Raw genomic sequence first — 22,154 nt, forward strand, 5'->3', positions numbered from 1 at the left:
GGAGCTTGAACAATTGGCTGATGTCCATGACTAGGTCTTTAGCTTCTTTATGTGAGGGTAAGCTGGTTAGGTTGGTAGCACAGCACACTGCTGGTGTCTTCATTGATGTGGAGGGCTAGAATGCCCCCAATCCGCCTCCTAATTTGCGATTCCCACTTGTTAAAATCTGTGTCAAGATAATGGGCCTCATTACGAGGTTGGAGTCAGGCATGGCGCTATTAGCGCCATGCCTGCCTCCAAACTCGTTCCGACTCCGCCCTGGTGAATGGAGCAATTACCGGTCCATTCCAAGGTTGGCGGGTCTGGTAATTCCCCATTCACAAAGGTACCGTTATTAGCTCCAGAGTCCCTTTGCGGGTCCCGTCCTTAACGCCTGGAAAACTAGGCATTAAGTGAGGACCCGCAAAGGGAACTCATATTAGGGCGGTATGGGATTACCGGCACCGGTGCCCTTACCAGTGCCTGTAATCCCTTACCGCCCACCTCGTAATGAGGCTCAATGTCTTTCAGTTCAGTGTCAACTATTTAAAAACAAATATTTTAATCTGGCACTTCAAGATGGGGCATGCAGTTGAAATGTCCTGCCATAAGAGGAACTGGATCAGGGAATGGTGTGTCTAAGGAAGGGGGTGAATGGTGGTAACCATGATGGCTGTGTTTAAGTCCAGGATCCAGTCAAGGGTCTGGCCTTTGCCATGAGTGGGGGTAGTCATGGTTTGAACAAGGTTCGTCTCCAGTAATATGGCATTGAGGGCAGTGGTGTTGGCATCAATAGTGTCATTAAAACCAAGATTAAAATCACAGAGAAGGATGATTATGTTGTTTGGTTTGATGATCCGTGTGAGGAGAAGAGGGATGTCAGGGTTCTAATTTGGTAAGCAGGAGGGTGGCCTTGCAAAGAGGATAGGGGAGAGGCTCTGATAGGTAAGGAGGATTTGGTGATGATGGCAACTCTACAGCCTGGTTTGGCGAGTCTGTCTGAACTGAAAATGGAATATCCAGGTAGGATGGCAAGTGATAGCGCTGGGCCGGCTGCATCGCGCAGCCATGTTTCAGTGATGTCAAGCATGCCAAGGTAATTTTCCAGAATAAGGTTGGGTACTTCCATAGCATGTGTGCATAGGGAGCGCATGTTGATGAGGGCACATGTGAAGGTTTTGGGTTGCAATATGTGTGGGGAGGAAGGATGGGTACTGGTGGGGTCATTTGGCTGGTTGGTGGAGACAGCAATGAGTGGTGGTGTGCATGAGGTGTCATAAGCAGGGTTGTGCGGGTGGGTAGTCGCTTATTTCTAGGAAGGCCAGTGTACAGAAGACATGTACAGGTGGATGTGTGGGTGAGTAAATACACTAGTCTAGCTGGGCCTGTGCATGGTGTAGAGGTGTAGGGGAGGACTGGTCCAAGAGACCCCCCTTGCCTACATCCTCTCCCCAGGTGAGGGCTATGACTCATTGGGCGTCCCCTCATGCCACCCGGGCCCAGGTGGTGGAGGGTTCACCTGCTGAACACATTGCCCACACATATTGAATTTAGCTAGGCCTCAGAAACCATTTTGTCTGACAAAGATGGTGTGAGCTCAGCGCACTGTAGCGCGGCCCCCACCCTTGGAGAGTTTCAATTATCCCTGTTGCCGCAGCACCCTGGCAGATCCGCTGTGAGCCTGTTCCCACGAACAAGACGGACATGAGCTAGCATAAGATACTAACACTGTAACATTTCACCTTCCACAGTACATCGCTGCGCCCAGCATGACCCGGTCAGCGAGGCCTGGGTGATGGGAAGAACTGTAATATGGTTATCCGATGAAAGCAGAGGAAAAATACCCACATACGAATGCCAAAAACTCTCTCCACAATTACTTCTACTAAAGAAATATGTAAAGATGTGTAATTATTGTAGAAACGCATGTTTATATGACACTAGCAATGAAGGATCCACACTCCTGCAGGTGTGCACAAATGATGAAAAGCATTACGGGGGATAAATCTTTATATGTATCATTGAAAAACGTACACCCCGCAGCCCCGCGCCATAACTGAACTAATGCTGCTAGAGTGCAGGGGAGAATGAATGCAACTATACATAAGGCTCGTGTGAAAGACGCGTGTAAATGCGCCAGTCATGTGTGTATATCTAAGCCCTTATATGCCATTACCGCCACGCACGGTGGCGGGTCTCGATCTTTATGCTCCCCGAACCACACCACTACCTCACTTAATGCAAATGTATATGCATATAACTAAATGCTGTAGTTGTTAAAATGTAATGTAAAAGTAAGGTGCTCAGACTGGCTATATTCGAGAGACATGTAGTTAAGCTGAAATGTATGCTTTCAAGTGATCCAAATGAGTATTATAAGAATGTTTAAATGTTTATGATGTTCTCACCTAAAGTCGGCAACACACGAGAAAAATACCTTTGTGAATATGTGCAAGGCCATTTCCCCTCCCACCCTGCGAAGTCTGCCAAACCAGAGAGCTGAGGCCTGCGCTGCGCTGCTCCACCTCCCCCAACTAGGCTGGAGCCGCTTCAAAGATTTGTAGTCCCCTCTGCAGCACCCAAGGCCGCGGCCTGCCACCTGCATTATTTACAAACCAGCAGTAAACCTCTGCTTGAATACACAGATCCAAAGGCGCCCCCTCTTCAACCCCACAACCCACCGGACCACCTTAGACTTATGACCCTGTGCAATGAAGACACCAAATACCGTGGCAACATACAGCGGCCCATTCATAATGACTTCTAACGAGACAGAAAGACATGTACCGCCCGTCCCATGCACGGAGACTTAGCCCCTCGACCTATGGTACCGGTCAACAGGACACTGGTAACCATGCACTGATGAATCACCATCAAACCCCTCACAAGGTGCATTCCTCCTGTGTTGCATTAACCTGTAGAATAACCTATTGATAGATTTACTAAAGAAGATAATATCGCAATGACTGAATGACTGCGGTGTGCATGGCATAGGGCAAAGAAGTCAGGAAAAGACATTCATCTCTGACACTGGCCACAATGGCACAACAACACCGCCCGGATGAACTCAGCCGACCTGCCAGGCCCAGCCCAACCCACGAGGCTGACCAGTGACGTCCTCCGGCCAAGGCCAACCACATCGCAGCAGCACCTATAGCTAGTCATCGCCACCCAATCCCATTGAACTTGTGCCCCCTATAGTATGTAGGTTCTTATGACGTTTTTTGTAAATATATACTCCTGTCTTTGCTATTGTCAGACAGAGTGCTCTCGGAGTTTGCAGAGTTCTTTGCATGCCCTATTCTGATTGATAAACTCCCATTTACGCTCACCCGCACTCTGTCTTGGCTTTATTCCCATCCTGGGAGAGTCCTTCATTGTCTCTCATTGCGGGGAGGATCGTGCTGGTTGGGGACGCTTGCCTTCAGAGGTCATGGCGGTAAAGCTATGGTTGGTTGCGTGTGTAATGAGAAGCTCAGAACAACTGGGCTGGGGTTGAAGAAGAGTATGTCTCAGGTGCGGGATGGGCCGGGGCATATTGGTAGCACTGGCAGAGAATGAAATGAGAGCTTTTGTTGACGGGCACACTTCTGGTGAAGGTTAAGGGTCCAGGCGACTTAGTTGGTAGGGGATGATAGTGCGGATAAAGACTATAGCAAGTGGGTTGCAGAAAGTCAGAGGGTCTGGGCACTGGAGGCTTTGCTGCCAAGGGTGGTTGACTTACAGTATGTTTGTGAGCATCTGGACTTTGGCAAGAGAGGTGGGTGGTATTTAAACTCTAGGTAGTAAGGAATGGTATTTTGAGCACATCAGTCTGAGGGGGATTCTGATGCATTTGGCCTATGGGGATAGATAGGACATTGTAGGGGATGTGGGAATCAAGTGCGTACAATGCAGTTTTATGAATATGCACGTAATGATAGGTGGCAGACATTTGCCTATGTTAGGAGCGCAGTGAATACCTCTGCATGGTGGGTGAATAGGATTAACAGCTAATCCTTGGAGCCATTAAGTAGATTGGCACTCCCTGCCCTCCATGACCCGACATGCCCGGACAGGAAGGGGGTCTTATGTGTGGGCCTTATGGGTGGATCCCCACCCGCTTTGCCTGCCGGCTCATTTCAGGCCTGATTGAAAAGACAGGCATTGCCCAATGGGGTGATGCAGCAATAGACGCTGTAATGTCGTCGGCCGGAGAGTCTTGCAGGAGTGCCCAAGACACTCGATTGCAGGGTGAGCCAAGCTTGATGGTTGTGGCCATGTTTCATTGTCACTCGTGCTCCATTTCAATACAGGAAGCCTGTTGGGAGGCCTCCGTGTTTGAGACTGTTGCAGGGTCAAGGTCCCCTTTGTGAAATATTAGCTTTTATGTGCACTTTTGGTTTTGTGTCCTCCTTCAAATTATAGTAGTGTATTGTTCACCACAATACACCAGCTATTTCTCCAATCATCTATCTGAAGCTAGAGTACCAGGGAGCCCCTATCAAAAAGTGATTCCAATAAAGAAAAAGTAATCCAAACGTTATTGGACACAAATAGCTGGGAAGCACGATTCAAAAAACCCAATGGATCTGAAATGAATGACTTGAGCTCTCAACGCCGCCCACTGCGGCTAAACATTTTAAACAGAACTTGAAAAGTGCCATACTACACTTTAGTTACATTTTTAGGGCAGGTCATCAAAGCTGATTGGTGGAACTATATCAGAACCCGATAAGATTATGTATCATACGTTACCCTAATTGAATAAAACCCTTTTTGGACAAAATTACATTAACACTCATGATGTCAGAAACCTTTCCCACAAACCTTTTCCACCCCACCCTACAATGACATAAAGTGCTGATCTGTCAAACATATTTGCCATTGGCTGGCACTGCCCAATTTACAAATGGATAAACTGCCGCATACTGATTGGACATGATATCTTGAGATGGCTGGAGCAAGACGTTCACACCAAGTGTGGCCAATGATGTGCCCTGCAGACGTCAGCAAGGACACTTTAAAATGTTGCACCCTCGGGATACTGGAACCTCTCTCTGCTGATTGGCTCCATGTTGCACTCCCCATTCCTCTTACTGCATTGCTCTGGCCCCCTAGCTCCCATCTCACGCCCTCTGTCAACTGTAGTCTGAAAAAGTTATACCACCCTGTGGCTGGATCTTAATTAACAAGTGCCTAGCTCATTGTCCTCGAAAGTATCTCTTAGCCCGGCTTTGATGGGACTGCATTCTCCTGGGAAACTTCAGTCTTGCAACATTTCTGCACACTGTTTCTTCTGAAAAACCACACTGTTGTCATTACAGCCTGCAGCCCTTGTATTATACTCTGCCTCTTGTGTTAACATAGGCCTACAAGAAAATGGCTTCTCTATAGTTCATATATTGCTCGAAAGCCCTCCAATCGTGCTCCCCCCTAAGACACTGTGAGCCCCCATACTGTGCCCACATTGGGAGACATACCCCATTTAGAATAATAACCTACCCACACCTCATTGTGTTCCCCCTCCGACTCATTGCTCAGCACCTGCTTTTCTGTTTCCCTCTGCCTTCTATGCTGAGTTCAATAATGTCCCTACCATTGACGTCAACCATTACTTGCATTGCTGGTTCATGCACCCCCTCTTTGCAGTGTTGAACCTGGACCTTTACAACACTACTTTGCTTCCTTTTTAATCCTAACTGGTATTTCTTAATTTTAGATGATTTTAACCTTGATTTCAATGACCCAAGGGATCATACTGCTGCTGGTATGAAAGTGTTATTAGGCAATCTTATTTTTTTCATTTATACCCACAGGTACTACTTACAGCATGCAACAGACCATTGATTGGGTATATATTGCCTCAAAGTCCCATTCCTGTTAATCTGATAACGGTGCATTAATTTTAATGTACCTAGGCATACCCTAACTTTGTACCTAGGCACTTGATTTGATTTGAAGTATTTATAATGTGCAGGGCTGAGCAGACGTATCTGCATCTGGGCACAGGTGGACGAGGAAACTCAAAATTGCAGACAGGGGTGCCTGACTAACATCTGAAAAGTTAACATGACTCTGTTTATTTAAACATATAAATGTATTTAAAGATTTAAGAAATTGTAGTAGATCCTTTGTATTCCTCCGATCCCACAGTAAAGAATTCCATAGCTTTGGCCGATACACTTCAAAACGCCTGTCTTATCTAGAGACACGTCAGATGGGGTGAATCAGCAGCAAATCTTTGTCCGACGAACGCAACAGCCAATTTGGTTGGTACCATTTCATTTTCTTGGCAAGGTAAGTAGGTGCAAGATCATGTAGAAATCTGAAGACCAAGCATAATAGCTTAAAGTTAATCTCTCTTTAACGGGGAGCCAACGGAGAGATCCACGCATGGATGACACAGATAAAGCTTATTTTAAAAAATAATCTCACTACAGCATTTTGTTTGTTTGTTTGTTTGTTTATTTATTTATTTATTTATTTATTTCTATAGTACACCAAACCCGGAAGAATCTGGGCCCATTTTACAGGTAAGTTACATTTTATAGGTTATACACAGAAAATAGTTACAGTCAGCATATACATAAATACAACAGGGTATTAATCAATTTACAGGTTAAGCACATATACAATCATACAGCAGGGAGCAACCAAATAAAGCAAAAATAAGAACATCAGGATAATGTGCAGTGCATGTCAGCAGAGTATTGTGGTGTGAGTTCACTGTCCTGGTGGGCAAGAAGAGTCCCTGTTGATTAGCCAGCTTTTGGTGTTTTTTTCTAAAGCTGTTGAATGGCTGGTCTAATCTCAGTGAGCTAGGGAGGCAGTTCCATAACGGGGAAGCTGCTACCTCTTGCTTTTTTTAGTTAGAATCTGGTTACTATTAGGCAGAAGGAATTTACAGTTTTCATAGGGCGTGTTGAGGATTTTCTGGCAATTTTTTCCATTAGGTTTTGGGGGCAGCGTTGTTTAGGCATTTGTGGGTGAGGGATACAGTTTTGAGCAGATTTTGTCATTGATAGAGAGCCAGTTACACCTGCGTCTAGCCTCTGAGATGTATTGTCTCTTGTGAATGCTAAGGGCCGTTTATTGACAATATATTTGCTAGCACCAAGATATAGGGCATTGCAATAATCGAGTTTTGAGAGGATTAGGGCTCTCACTAAGGTGGTGGAGTTCTCTGTGGATAAAAAAGTTTTGCAGGCCTGTATCAACTTACATGTGTATGCTGTGGCTGAGGCTGTGGCTTTAACTTGCTTGCCTAACTTAAGAGTGGAGTCCAAGTAGAAACCAAGAGTTTTTCCCTCCTTTGCCACTTTAATGTTAATGCCGTCTATTTTGAAGGATAGGTAGTTGCTGCTCAGTTTGTTAAGGTTGGCTGTAGTTCCTAAAATCAGGTGCTCCATTTTATCATCATTCAGGCACAGGCCATGAGAGGTCATCTAAGCCTGAATGATTAGATATATTTTGTTCACGAGGGCAAGGTCTCTGTCAAAGTCTCCTGTAAGAGGTATGAGGATCTGGGTGTCATCTGCATAGTTGGTATAGCGGACACCCAGATTGTCAAAGTCGTCAAACACTGGTTTAGTGAATATATTGTACATTGTGGGAGATACACAGGAGCCTTGTGGTACTCCGAAGTGTGGGGTCTGCTGAAGCTGATGGTGAGAATACTCTCATTGACCTTTTGTTCAAAAAAGACCGAATCCATGCAGAAGCTTCTTGGGAAAAGTGGGCTGCAGTGGACAGGTGATCCACTAAGTCAAAGGCGGCAGATAGATCTAGAAGCATCAAAAGGGTGAGTTTTTTCTTGTCTTTGAGTTTGTCTATTTGATTCTTCACATATATCAGAGCCGTTTCAGTGCTGTGTTGTGGTCTGAAACCAGATTGCTGAAATCCCAGAATTTGTTGGTTTCCAATTATGATTGTATCTGGATGTAGGCTGCTTTGTCTATTATCCTTAATAGAAATGGGACTGTAGTAATCAGTCTATAATTAGTTGGGAATCTCGGGTCTAAGGAGGTTTTTTTAGGAGTGGAGGACCCATGCATCCTTGAGGTTGGTGGGGACACTGCATGGTCGAAATATGAGGCAATGATTAGTGTGGTATTGAACGGGCCAGGTTTGTGTCCGCTTCTTTGATTACCTGGGCTGGGCAGGAGTCACCCGGCCATTTTGAGGGCTTGAGTGAGGCAATGATGTTTTCCACCTCTTGGGTAGTGACTTGGGAAAACTTGAAGCACTGGGGAGGTTTAGAGGTGTGCATATGGGCTCTGTGGTGGTGTCATTTTCAGGAAGGTTCACATTTTTTTCTGATATTTTCTTTTGTAGAAGAGAGATTTTGTGAGCCAATGCATTTTGGATGTTGGTGCACCGTGTTTTATCCTTGGTGCAGGTATCCACAGGAGGGCTAGGGGCTTCCATTTCTCTTAGGATAGTAAAGAGTTCTTTGGTGCTGGTGCTAGCTTTATTAATCCTGTTATTTTAAGTTTCACATTTGGTAAGAAGTATTTCTGCCTTGTATTTGGCTGAACGTTTCAGGCGGTTCCTTTTGCTCTGCTCAGTAAGAAGGTTTTTCCATAGGGCTTACACTTTCCTTTCTTCTGTCCGCAAGGCTTTTAGTTGGGGTGTAAACCATGAATTTAGGTGGGCTCTTGGATTACCTCTGTGCATTTTGAGAGGGGCAATGATAACTAAGGCTTGTGTAATAGTAGAGTTAGATAACTCGACTAGCATAGCTGGGTCTGAAGTGGCTGGCGGGGGGGGGTTTAATATAGGGTGGAGATGAGGCATTAACTTGACCACTGTGATGTTCTTTTTGTTTCTGGTGAGGAGAGGAGGGGCTATTGGGTTGGATCTAATAGTATGTTTGCTTGTATACTGAAGGTCAGTAAGCAGTGGTCAGTCCATGACTGAGGTTCAAAGGAGGTGATTGTTGTCTCGCAATTAAGGTCGGCCACCCAGTCAAGGGTTCTGCCTTTAGCATGCGTTGGCTGATTTACTCTTTGTGTACAGACTATTTCAGAGAGGGTGTTTGATAATGCCAAGGCATGTTGATCATTTGGCTCATTAAGCCCAAGGTTGAAGTCGCCTATCACTAGTATTTGTGAGGTTGGTTTGGCATTTGCAGATAGAATGGTTGTGATATCTTCCTCAAAGGACCTGATAGGTCCAGGAGGTCTATAGATAAGGTGAGCCGTTACGGTAAGTGAGTTTGAGATAGGTAGTTTCACAGTTAGTAGTTCGCAGGATGGGACATGAGGTTTTAAGGCCACCCTAAGACCTAGGCTGGTCTTGGCAATGAAAGCAAGGGCACCGCCTCTGGCAGCTTCTCTATCAATTCTCACAATAGAGTAGTTATCGGGTATTGCCAGTAGCAGAGATGGTCCTGCAGCTCTGTGGAGCCATGTCTCAGTTACAGCCAAAACGTCAAATTGTTCAGCAGTGATCAGGTCAGCTGTGTCTATGGCATGACTATCAAAGGTCTTGCATTGATTGATGAACCTTTGATAAGTGGGGTAGTATTGGTGCTGGGTGGGTAGGAGGGGAGTATCTCTCGCTCACTTTGTTATTAGTGTTGTAGTTGTGTTTAGGTATGTTGTGGTTGACGGAGGGCGTGGGACTACGTTTGGTCAAGGGGCTAGTCAGTGTAGAATGGGTTTTCGCAAATATTGAATCAAGTCTGTAATTTCTGACTTCTGTAGAGCATGGTTGGTTGAGTACTGGTTTAGTGGCAAAGCATTTGATCCATTGGGCAGGCGTTAAGGTAGAGTCTAGGTTACACGAGTTGTGATCATCCGTTTTAAGATGGGTGTTGCTGGTATTCAGCTGTGGTAGGAATTTGGTTGGTCTAATGGTTGTGGGCAGGGCACTATGCTTGAGGGAGGGTAGTAATTTGGTGGGAATGATCCATGGTGGAGGTGAGGTGGGGGTGGTCATAGTTGTGAGCTGGTACTTATGTGTGGAGGAACTTTAACTGTGGCATAGTGATCGACAACAATGTGAACCGATACAAATTTTGCATTATGAATGACAGCAATGAAAGCAGATAATAATGTTATTGTCAGAGCGGTGTAGGCATGCATAGTATAGGTTGAGCGGCCAACTGCCTCTGTGCGGCTGTCTAACAGTCTTGAGGCGGGTGGGTGGTGTACAGAGGATTACAGTTATACAGAGTACATAATCGTTTAAGTTTACACAATGTAATGTGGCACACAAGTTGCTTTGCTAACAGTTTAGCGGTATAAGCAAATTAATACTATGTTAGGCACAGTATGCACAAAGGGCAAGGCAGAGAACTGGCGTGCAGTCGATAAGTTAAAAAACCTTACATTTAGGCATTTTTACAGAGCCGTAGGGTGCATAGTGTAGCAAGGCTATTGAAACGTATAGCCAAAGCAGGCAGATGGGTCGCTACTGTACAAACAACTGTCCTAGCAATTGAACCGCGAGCACATTTGTTTCCTTCCTCAATACATGCAAAAATGACAGCATAATGGGTGGGGCTAAGCATTTGAATGCATCTCTCTGGTGGTTTCAGAAAAGTCAGTAGAGGCGGTGATGGGGATTGCATGCAGCAGATTGGCTTGCATGTCTCATAGTCATAGACGGCCGGGTTGCACAGTGAACCTAGGCTTCGGGTGCTTATGATCAGACGCATGTGCATTTCGTCGACAAGTATAAGCAGGAGTGATACTTGATGAGTTTTGTAGTGGTGGTTGCATTTTAATGGTGCGGTGGGTAACGGGCTCCGCTTAGTGAGGATGGAGGTATAGAAAGGCATGCAGGGGGCTGCATTTTACCAAAGGGTATGGTGTGTAAATGCATTCGTTTGCAGAAAACTGGGGCATGGAGAAGGGGCACAGCACCACGGGGCTCGCGCAGACAGCACACAGACAGGGCCTTTTTCTTAGGCCTTATTCTGTGGCCCGTCTTCTGCCTGACGGCGGTAGGGATTGGTTTAACAAGGGCTCTGTTGCCTAGCAACTGATAAACAGCTTCGTTTTGGGCATGCACAGCACCAGTAATTCTGAAATCGGGCAAATATGCTCACGTGTCTCTTTGGAATACCAGCTAACATACTGTTACCGTAGCCGAGCTGTGAATTAATTAGTTTCCCCACAACCATAGCATGATCTTTTTTTGGAATAAATGGAAGAACAGGACACAAGAGGCGCACAAAATAGAATAGAACTCAACTAGCTTTCACAGCATACATTTGATTGCCAAATGAAGTGCATATTCTTTAAGCACTGACTAGTAATAGACTCATACAGAAATTGACCTTGTCTCGCCACCCTTACCCCACATTTCATCAAGTTCACAGAGTCAATAGATAACATCTCTGACCCTAATTATAGATGTACTTCAAATAAACAGTTCACATCAAATATCATTTATGTTATTGCTTCAATCCAAATAAAATCAGTACACTCTGATTGAATGAAAGGAAAATGTGTTCCAGCTAATCTTGGTATTCTTAAATGATCCCACAGAAAAACTGAGAGGAATTGGAGGAACAATTCAAATAAGCACAACGCTATAAAATATCAAATGGAAGGTTCAGCAAATACATATGCAGTGATGGAAAGTAAACATATCTATGCTTCTATTCAGATTGATCAAGCTTTGAACGTCACCCAAAAGTTATTTAATATGCTTAATTCACTGTCTTAGCCTACATGGGAAACCACTATGCAAGAACCTTCTGATGAATGGTTCAACGCTATTCAGTTATACATTAGAGAGAACGTAATTAATATCTGAACTACGCTGACCTTTCTTCCTCCAATAATTGTTAATGAAGATAACAGTTCTATATTTTCTATTCCCCTGTTAGCTTTAGAGCAAGACGCTGCTTATTCTTCTCCTCCTGGCTTTAGATTTAATTTTTGTAAGGTCTCCTGCCACAAAAACCACATCCATTGTAAGAATTTTGAAGCTGACCCATTGTCCAAACGACCCATTCCCTTCAAGTATTATTGAGGATTTTGCAGAAACCTTAAGCCCAGTTATCACTGCTCTTACCAATTCTTCATTTGCTAAGGCTATTGTTCCCAATGCTATAAAGAAGGACTGTGTTAGCTCTCTTCAAAAGAAGCATAGTTTGAGGAAAATGGTATGGTCTAGTTACCGCCCCATCACCAATGTACCATTGCTATTGAAAATATTGGATAACGTAGACATAACACAATAGAGAAAATGTGTTGAATAACAAACCCTTAAAGGGGATAGTCAATCTGCATTTATTTGTGTGAGGAAGGTGATGAGTTGTGTGAGGTCATAAGGGGTGAATGGATTGAGGATGCTCTTTAGTATGGTGTTGCTATCTGGATGGAAACTACAAGGGTTGAAGTCACCAAGTTATATGTTGATGCAGGGGGAGCTGTGGTTGTTAGTTGTGAAGTCAGTCCAGTTGATGTGGAAGTTGGGATTGTTTGTTGGGGCAGTGAATCAGGTGAATGAAGGTTGGGAGCAAATGAGAGAGAGTGATTCAAAGGCTGTTTATGGAGTGTGGGTGACTCTTTATATATGATGGTAATGCCACCTCCTTATTTCTGTGGGCAGGCACTGTGGTGGATGAGAGAGTGTGGGGGAAGCATGTCAGGGATAATTGGCGTGTGGTGGGGTTTGAGCCAGGTTTCTGTAAGGAAGAGTATGTCTGGGGAGTGTGTGCTAATGGGTTCATTCATTTAATGTGTTTGACAGGTGCAGAGGGACAGTTGAGAACAATGCAGGTCTGTGCAATTAATTGTTTTAGTCGATTGGTGTGCTAGAGTTCAATTTGAATGTGGTTTCTGTGCTTTGTATGAGGGATGTTTTGTGGCAAGCATTGGCACACAGAGGCTACCAGGGAACAAAGAATGAAAGAATGAAAAAAGGGGAAAACATAATAGCAAGAGGACTAAGCTCTGTCAGCCCTTTCCTCTGGTTGCCTTGCTGAGTGTATGCCCTAAGGAAATTGCTTAAATTTCCAAGTAAACAAAAGTACTTGTTGTGAGGGTCCGAGCCCAATGCTACCAACGAGGACGCACATACCTATTATGCACATAACATGGTGACATCAAGAGTAACATGATAGATGACATTGGGAGTGGTGACGTCATTGTACAAGGGGCAGGTGTGTAGCTATGGGTTGACATGAGATGGGAGAATGGAAAAGGGTGGGGCAATCCTGATTAGAAGTAGGGTGCAAGGTGGCCTATGGGACATGATAGGGGGCTTTGGGATAATAGGTTGAGCAATATGGAAACAGTAGAGAAGCCATGTTTTGTAGGCCCAAGTAAGGAGCGCATTTTGTAGAAAACTCATAATAAAGGGATGCAGGCTTTTTTTGACAAGAATGGTCATTTTTTTTAAATATTCAGCAGAAAAAGTGTGCAAAAATGTTGCAAGACTGAAGATTCCCATGAGAATGCAGCCTCAATGAAATTGTTTTAGGACATACATTTAATGACACTAAGCTAGGCTATTGGGTGTCTGAGAGGAATTGGCAGAGAAATAGAAATCAAATACAGTTAATTAGAATCCAGCCACAGTGTGGTACAGTTTTCTTTAGAGCACTGTTGGCAATAATGAGTGAGAAGGGAGCTGGGAGGGCCAGAACAATGGGTCAGAGGTTGTGGGGCGCGCAACAGAGAGCCAATCAATGGAGAGAGGTTTTGGTGTTCTTAGGGTGCAACATTGTTGGGTGCCCTCGCTTATGTCCATGGGGCACATCATTGGTCGGACCCGGTGAGAAAGTCTCACCCTTAACCATTTCAAGATGCCTTGTCCAATCATTATACAGCAGTGTATCCAGTTGTATATTGAGCAGTGCAAACCAATGGCCAATAAGTGTGTTTGACTGAGCAGCACAATCATTTAATTTTGGGTTTTGGTGGAGTGAGAAGGGTCATAACATCACAAGGGTTATTAATGTAATTTTGTTCCAAGAAATGTTGTATGCAATTAGAATTAAGTACCTCATGGTTTAATGTCGGGCTCAGATGCAGGCCCACCAATTAGCTGTTGTGACCACGAAAATGTATCTAAAATGTCTGGTAATTTGGGAGCTTATGTATAAACGGTATAGCCACAGTGGGTGGCGCTGAGCTCATTCATTCAGTTCCCATCCACGAGGCTTTCTGAACCATATTTCCCAACTGTCAGGCTCCAGTCAATCTGTATTACTTCTTGCTTGGTGTACTTTCCTTCTTCAGATTACCTTTTCTTTACTGGAGTGACTTGTTGGCAGTGATCATCTGGCACATACTTAAATAGGAAAGATATCTAAAGAGGAAACAGGAAGACAGTCCTCTTTTGGAAGTGAAAGCAGTAGCTGCAGGATGCTGGTTAGGAGCTGGACAGAGGACTACGAGGGGAGCTTCAAGCTGCAAAATGGCACCTGTTGGGGTGCTACTACATCTTCCAGCCTTAACTGGACACCCCAGGGCAGGAGTCCTCTGGGTGAGTTTCTCAGTAAAGCTTGTGAGGGTCCACATGATCATCCCGTTGATTGACCCTGAATGGTTCTTGTAGGACCCTTGACCACTACAGGCAGCCCCAGGCAGCAGAAATGAGTGCCACAGGTGGTGTTGTGATGAGTTCAGTGTTGGTTACAGCCCAATTGAAAACCCTTCTGAGGATGGAAAGAACCTTTGAAGGAGGTGGTTTGAGGCCTGCGGTCACATGTTCAGCCCTTAGCTTGAGCCTGGATTGTTCTTCTAGATACCCTCTTTACACTGGCTCTCCAAAATGTGCAGTCAAACCACTCCAGTCCTTGCAAAACACAGTGGTTTGCTTAGTGACTAATACCCCCCCATCAAGCATATATTATCCCTGCATGAACTTAACTGAACCAACTACCTGTTAGTGTCAGAATTGTTTTAAACGTCTTACCTTGGTCCATAACACCTATTATTATTATTATTATTTTTTTAATTATTTTGATTTAGTTGTAATACAACTTTACAAATATATTTTGTATATTCAATACATACATATCAATACACAGCATTCAACATTTAATAATATAAAAAACAATGCTATCCAAAACATTTAAAAATATAAATACAATACAATTTTCAATTTACATTGTTAAAACCATAATCATCATGCCAATTATATAATATAAATATGTGAAGATTTTTAACAGGCTTGTATACATCCATTATTCACTCAAGATCAGTATTTCTGCTTGTCCTCTACTATGCCTATTTTCATCAAATAGTTATTCATGGCAAGATTCAGGGATACTTTGTCTGCTTCACACATTAATAACCACATTGTTTCTACATCTAGTGAGTTATACATTTTAAAAAATGTATCAAAATATGAATGTCTGCCCATGTGTAGTTTTTTTACATTCTAGCATGACATGTTTTAATGTCTCTGTTTCGTTTGGCGAAACCTACACAACTCACTCTTAACCAATTTACATTTGTACTGAATTGCTCTAACCGGAATCAAATTGAATCTGAATCTCATAACGTTAATACGGTATTGAATGCTGGGGTGTTTTTGTCTGTATTTTGGTATATCGTTTAGTTTTTTATGTGGAAAATAACCTGATGGAAACAATTTATACATTTGCCCTTGTTTTCTAGTTTCTATCCAAACGGATAACCATAGCTTCCTCTTAGCGCTAATCGGGTTTTGGGTGAGTAATGTAATGCTAATGAAAAAATAGTCCATAGGCGCCCCTCTGCGAGAACGAACATGGCAAAATGACCTGTTCTTTGCGAAGGTACCCACTCGAAAGAGTCTGCAGCCACACTTTAGCTCTCTGTACCTTTCACAGAAGGGAATAATTAATTTGCATATCAGTATTTGTCCCGCACTTGTGGGCAGTCCAGCACCTTCCCAAAAAACAGGTAATTTAGCCGTGTTTGTTCTCGCAGAGGGGCGCCGATGGACAATTTTTTTATTTTTTAAGGGACTTTGGTTCAGTCAGCCTAGGTTTCCTAGGGTCATCCAGACATGGACCCCTTGCTCACTGTGCTCAGAGAGGTACAGCTCCACCTCACTGATGAGGCCCAACAAGGCTGAAACACGTGTATGAGGTTGCTTTTGGTTCTCTTGTTCAGATGGGAATTGCCATAGCATTTCGGTGCTGGACTGCCCATGTGGGTGGGACAAAGACTGATATGGAAATGGGTATTTCCCATCTGTGAAAGTTACAGTGAGCTAAAGTGTGGCTGCGGACTCTCGAGTGGGTACCGTCCTATAGAACAGGTCAATGGGCCGAGTTCGTTCTCGTAGACGGGTGCCTATGGACTTTTTTTATGTAATCCTAATACCTTCTTTTTTCATATGTACTCTACATTTCTCCTGCCATCTACTAATCATGTTTAACTCTCCAGAGCCTAATGATTTGTGTAATATGCCAATAATTGTGTTTTTATGGTGTTCAACTTGCTGACATTTTTCCTAATTTTTTTTTTAATTTATTTTTTTATTTTGGTTGGCTGAAAGAATTCAACCTTTCAAAAAGTCATAACATACAACAAGTGCTCAAACAATTTCATCATACATTATATCATTTGTATTGATCATTATAAACAAATTTTGGTTGTGCGAATGGTCATTAAAAATAAAAACAAAGACTTAAAAACTTAAAAATTAGATCAAATAAATTCCATCTTTGTAAAAGACTGCTCACAGATTGCATTGTTATCACATATTTTTCAATGATGGCGAAAGAAGCATGTCAAGGAATTGTACCAAGGCAATTCTAACTGACACTCTATTAGTAGAAAAAAGAGCATGCCATATCTCATTTGACGTATAAGTACAAGACAAAACCAAAAGGTTACTGAAAAACAAGGTCCGCTCTGTCTTTAGGGCAACACACTCTACCACCAAGTGTTGCAATGTTTCTGTGAGCCCCGGTTCTTTACAGAAATGACAGGAGATCATTTCCTTTGGAATGATGCATCTCCTAACACGTATTTCATTCGTAGGCCATAGGTTCAATTTTAATCTCATATACTGATTTTGGATATTTGGAGATGGACAGCGCACTAAATAGTCTGCTATCTGACCCAACTTCTTGTAACCAAAAATTAGTACATTGAAATCAGTATAGGTGTTGCATTTTTCTCCCGTGCACATCCAATCATATCTGTAAATTTTTGTCTTAAATTTGTCTGGGTTATCTAATAATTCATCAACTGACAACTCAGCAGAAACGATAATATCACACACCATATTACACCACACAGTTGGAAATTTATCCTTGGAAGCCTTTTTCCTACAACATTAATGATTGCCAGATGACATGCGCCTCAAGTGATGTAAGACCCAATTTGCGCCGTATAATGGCCATCGGATAACTCTTAGGTAATTGTAACAAGGTCCTCCAATAAAGACCTTCCAGTAATGTCCAATTAGGTTCTTTGCTGGTCATTTTACAGGTTGCGCCATATATAATGGTCGGTATGATCTTTTTCCTGTAATAAATTATAATCGCTTTACTCGAAAATTTTCTGAATTTATGCTGAACTAGTTTGGCCTGAGAGAACAGTGTTTCCATCTTCGTTTTTAGTTCTTCTCTATAAGGAGTTTCAGCTTTATTTTAATTTATGTTAACTTCTAACGTCTATTATGAACATTGCACTATATTCATCAAGAACCGCCTGCTGAAATATGTTGCATCCTGTGAGCTTAGAACTGGGTATCCCTTGCTACTTGGCTCTCCTCACTCAAGCAAGCTTGTGCTATGGGCCGTGCCTGTAACACCCATGCAGCCAGACATTGGAACATACTAATTGACTTGTAGTGGAAAGATACTTGGTCCCGTGCGCTATTCACCCGGCCTAAATTATTATATTAGCAAATGTAAAGCATCCAGCTGCGGGAGTCACACAACCTGAGAATCCTCCACAAAAGATTCATCCTATAATGACAATGGTTTTTTTGTATGTTGCAAAGCTATCACCGCGCTTGGAACTAATAGTCCACATCCATAGTATTCTGTTTAGTAACAATTAAAGTCCACACATTGGAATCAAAATGTTGTTTTCTGACATAGGAACATGTTTCCCTTTTGGGACGTAGTTGTTTTTAGTTCTTTAAACCCCTCACTTCATTGAAGTTCACAATTTGCATCTCAACAATTCATGCCGGTATCAAGTGGTACAGTTCAATCAACATTTCAACTAATACCACTCTACCTGCTCCACTATTCCCCTCTCCTCCTCCCCCCTAAGACAACTATTACCCCTTAAGTTATTCCCGCCCTTCAATTCCCCTTCAACCTTGAATCCACCCATTCCCTTTCCAAAGCCCTCCCCCTCTCTCCTGCACGCCCCTGGCATCCTTCCGCTCGAATGTTAGAGAGATGATGTAACAACTCCATCACCCCTTCCCCGTTCAATGTTCTTGTTCTCTCTGCATCCATTCTCCGCAGACCTTTTCATGCTTTTGTTGGCATCCCCTGTGCTTGTACACCAGTTTCTCCAATCCCATGCTCCTTTGCATCCAATCTTCCCACATCCGCAGAGAGGGACCCCCCTCCCCTGTCCACTTCATCGCAGTACACCTCTTCACCATAGCCAAACCCAGCCCCACCAAGGACTTTGTTGGTTTACTTCCATATAAAAATAAAACAGAAAAAATCAAAACCACATTATTCCATCCGAGGAGCACGTTGACTGTTTGCTTTTATGGTTGATGCTAGAGCACTAAGATGCATCAAATAACAGCATGATCAGTGCGTTTCTCACGGAACGACCTTTTCCTTATATGGTAATAGGACCTGCCAGAATCTAATTGTACCAACTCCACAGCTGATCATAATGTGTCAAGAAAATATAGGTACAGAAAGTAATGGGCCCTTTCCAATCCTTGCAATCAATATGTTTAGACAGACAAACCCGTATACAGTGATTTTGGTTCACAAATAATATGTCTGTAGGCATAAATCAGTTGGTATTATTTATTAGTTTTCAGCCATGTGGGATTTAATCTGTTTATGTTTAGAGGCCTTTAACAGGTGAGACAAATTGGAGCCGTACAAGATGTATTCTCAGTTTCTCCTTCATATCGTGAAACCCTCGTATTAGCATGCCTTGGCTTACCTCTTATTGTAATTATGTTTTTATTTTTTTCAGCTTAGATAAACCAAAAATGTATTTCACATTAAAACCAAGCCATTCAGTTTGGCAGCTTTACCATCAGATCTCAAATGGCGGCATGATAATCTTCATTTGTGGCATTCACCAAACAGACTTGCGGAAATTGCGGATCTTCGCCGGTGAATATGCCATGTGTTGCCTTTGAAGTGGAGGATTAGTGTTTTGCTGGAGGCGACTCTTCAACTTCAAGAGCATGCTCAGAATGTGGTGGTGCAGTAAAACTGGCAATGATGCTGTGAAGGGCAAAACAGTGGCTGCCAAAACATGTGCTGCTGCATCGCTGAACTCGTAAGGAAGTAGGGAATCCTACTGGAAAGTAATCCAAGCTTTGCTCTACCTCTTAAGTGGCAGAATCACAAAGCATGTATCCATGCAAACACACATGCTGGATCCCTTTATCGGCCGGTGAAATGCAGTGCAAATGAATTGGTGTGCACATGCAGAAATCTATCGTAATTCCACCTAGAACTTCTGCTGTCATGTGCAGTCATGCCCTCCTATAACGAATGTCACAATAAGAGATGATTTAACAGAAAGCCTCTAAGACGTAAATATGTTTACTGTACCCTCACGGTTATGAAGCACTTCTTCCCGAAAGTAGAACATATAACGTTGCATTATAGGTTGTCAACCAACCTGCAACCAATGAGAAATATGAAAAGAAGTATTCGCCTTTGCAGACTTTTTATGTATAGTAAGAGAGTACCAACGCCTGAGTTTTCTTTTTCAGCTGGTATCTTTCTTTTCTTGAAAACCTTTGGCACACATTTCAGTATAAAATGTCATTTGATCCTTAGCTGTTTTCTGGGTAATCGTGATGCCTTCTCCATAATGAGCGCTTGGTATGATAAGCACGTGCAGTGTGCCTGGGCCGTTTGCTTGTGCTGCATCTATTCATGTGTATAATGGTTTTTCCATCTTTGCAGCCTTGGCTCGGGTTTCTCTGCTGCTGCGGCCATGATTGTTCGTGCTGCTAGAGTTGCTGTGGCTTTCGAAATAATTGTAACGTGGGTATTTTGCTGATCGTGAACTTGATGATTGCGACGATGGTGCCAGCGCCTGCCGAAGCTCGCTTTGAGTCTTAGCATTTCAGCATATGCTGCTAAAGCAGTCTTGTTATTAATTTCACTCGACTGGCCTATCGCGACACATGCGATTGTGTAGATGGTCATTGATGTTGGCTATGTTGCATAGCACCTTTTAAAAGTGCTTGCTCGCTTATTTATTTATTCATGTATTTATTTTTTTGGTCTAATATGATTTCATAGTACATTCTTTTTTAAAGGTGATTACTGGTGTTCCATCACAAGATGTGACTTGTATTCCCTGTACAGCTAATGTGCAGTATCGACGTTTCAAACAATATATGTATATTGAATGTTTACAGACACATTAATCAATGATCAAGCATAAGTTGCATTAGTCATTGAAAAAAAAGGTATCACTATCATGTAATCATCATATTAAGCAAAATATGGAATATATGTTGGGGATTTTCACTCTTCTATATGCTGCTTAATAGTTTTATATGGTAGTTATAACTTTCACAATGTTGGCGATAGTGACCCTGTCATTATGCTTTAGTTGTCTTTGCCATAGGAAAGCTGTTTCTGGGTGGCTTATAACTTTGGTGCTGTTCCACGAATCAGCACTTAACTGTTTGTCAAGGGAGGGCAAAGTTGTACAGGGGACCGACCCTAAAACATTTGTGTGGTCCGGTGGGCTGGTCCCGAAAGCATGCTTATGCAAATTTGCTGTTAATCTGTCCAGCTTTTTTTTAAAAATAAGAAAACAGTAGGTTAAAGAAATAGAGGGATATCTCGGTCCGGTCTGCTGGCTAAGTTCCTGATTCGGTGTCCATACATACTTTTGGTCTAATCGGAAATTAAGTGTGACATCTGCAGACATCACATAAGTGCACTTATAGGTGAACTAAGAAACATGAGGTGAGTCAAAATATTTGCCAGCTGGCGCCATGGTGGGTTTGCAGAGATTGCAAAAAGAAAAAATGTTGGTCATGAAAGAATATATGGGGCTCTCAGGGGTGAGTAGGAAGTCACAGCATTTTTATGTTTTTGCCCGTAAAAATAACTTTATGTTTAATGCGGTGTTCACTGTCTTGGTTTGATGGCCACATACATTAGAATACGTCAGAGAACTATTTTTCTCTTCGCAAACACCAGAGCATCAAATATGGTGGGAGTCTGATTTATTCAATTAAACGGACTGCGATAGCGGACGTGTAGTTATGGTTAAGTTTCTCAACCCGTAGGAAGAGAAGTTTTTGGGTGGCTCATAACTTTGGCACCATTGGACAAATCCTGACCAAACTTTTCAAATAAGGTATTTGGCCACTTTGGAATGATTTTGCGAACTTTGGTTTGGTTTCGTTAAAGAGGGGCAAAATTATAGGGGGCACCAAAACATCTGAAATCCTAATAGACATAATGGAAATAAATGCTCTCGCCTGCAGCCCAAACCACAGAACATATTTGCACCAAACCTGCATGAGGAGCATCAAAGGTGTGTTTTTCCATCGAGAAGTTGTTTTAAAAATGGGCAAAAAGTAGGTAAAAGAAATAGTGGTATCTGGGTCCGGTCAGCAGACTAATTTCTTGGTTCGGTGTCTGCAGACAACTCTGCACAAATCAAGGGGTGGCGTGGTGTTTGCGGACATCAAGTGGGCACGCTGATTGGTTGTTGAAAAACATGAGCTGCGTCAATGTTTTTGAAACGGTTGCCATATTGGATCCACGGACCACAGCCTTAGTCTGCAGACAGTGTGGTGAGAAAAACTCTGAGAAATTCATTTGGTTTTTTTGTTGTGGCTGAATGAATGTCTGGCTGGGGTGGATGCCATTTATAGAGATGAAAATGGGTACACAGGTGCCACAGAGTATGTAGTCAATTTTACTGTCACAGTCATATGTCGAGCTGCAGATGTTAGGGTGAATTCTATGTTTAGGCTGAATTTCCTAACCTAGTGAGTCCCCCAGCAGCTTTGCTGGATTTCTGGAGTTTGTTTTTTTCCATCCTGCCAAGTGTGAGACTCTTTTTCTCCCACTCTTGGAC

Source organism: Ambystoma mexicanum, chromosome 4p (assembly GCF_040938575.1).
Source record: "Ambystoma mexicanum isolate Mex_15411 chromosome 4p, UKY_AmexF1_1, whole genome shotgun sequence".
NCBI lineage: Eukaryota > Metazoa > Chordata > Amphibia > Caudata > Ambystomatidae > Ambystoma > Ambystoma mexicanum.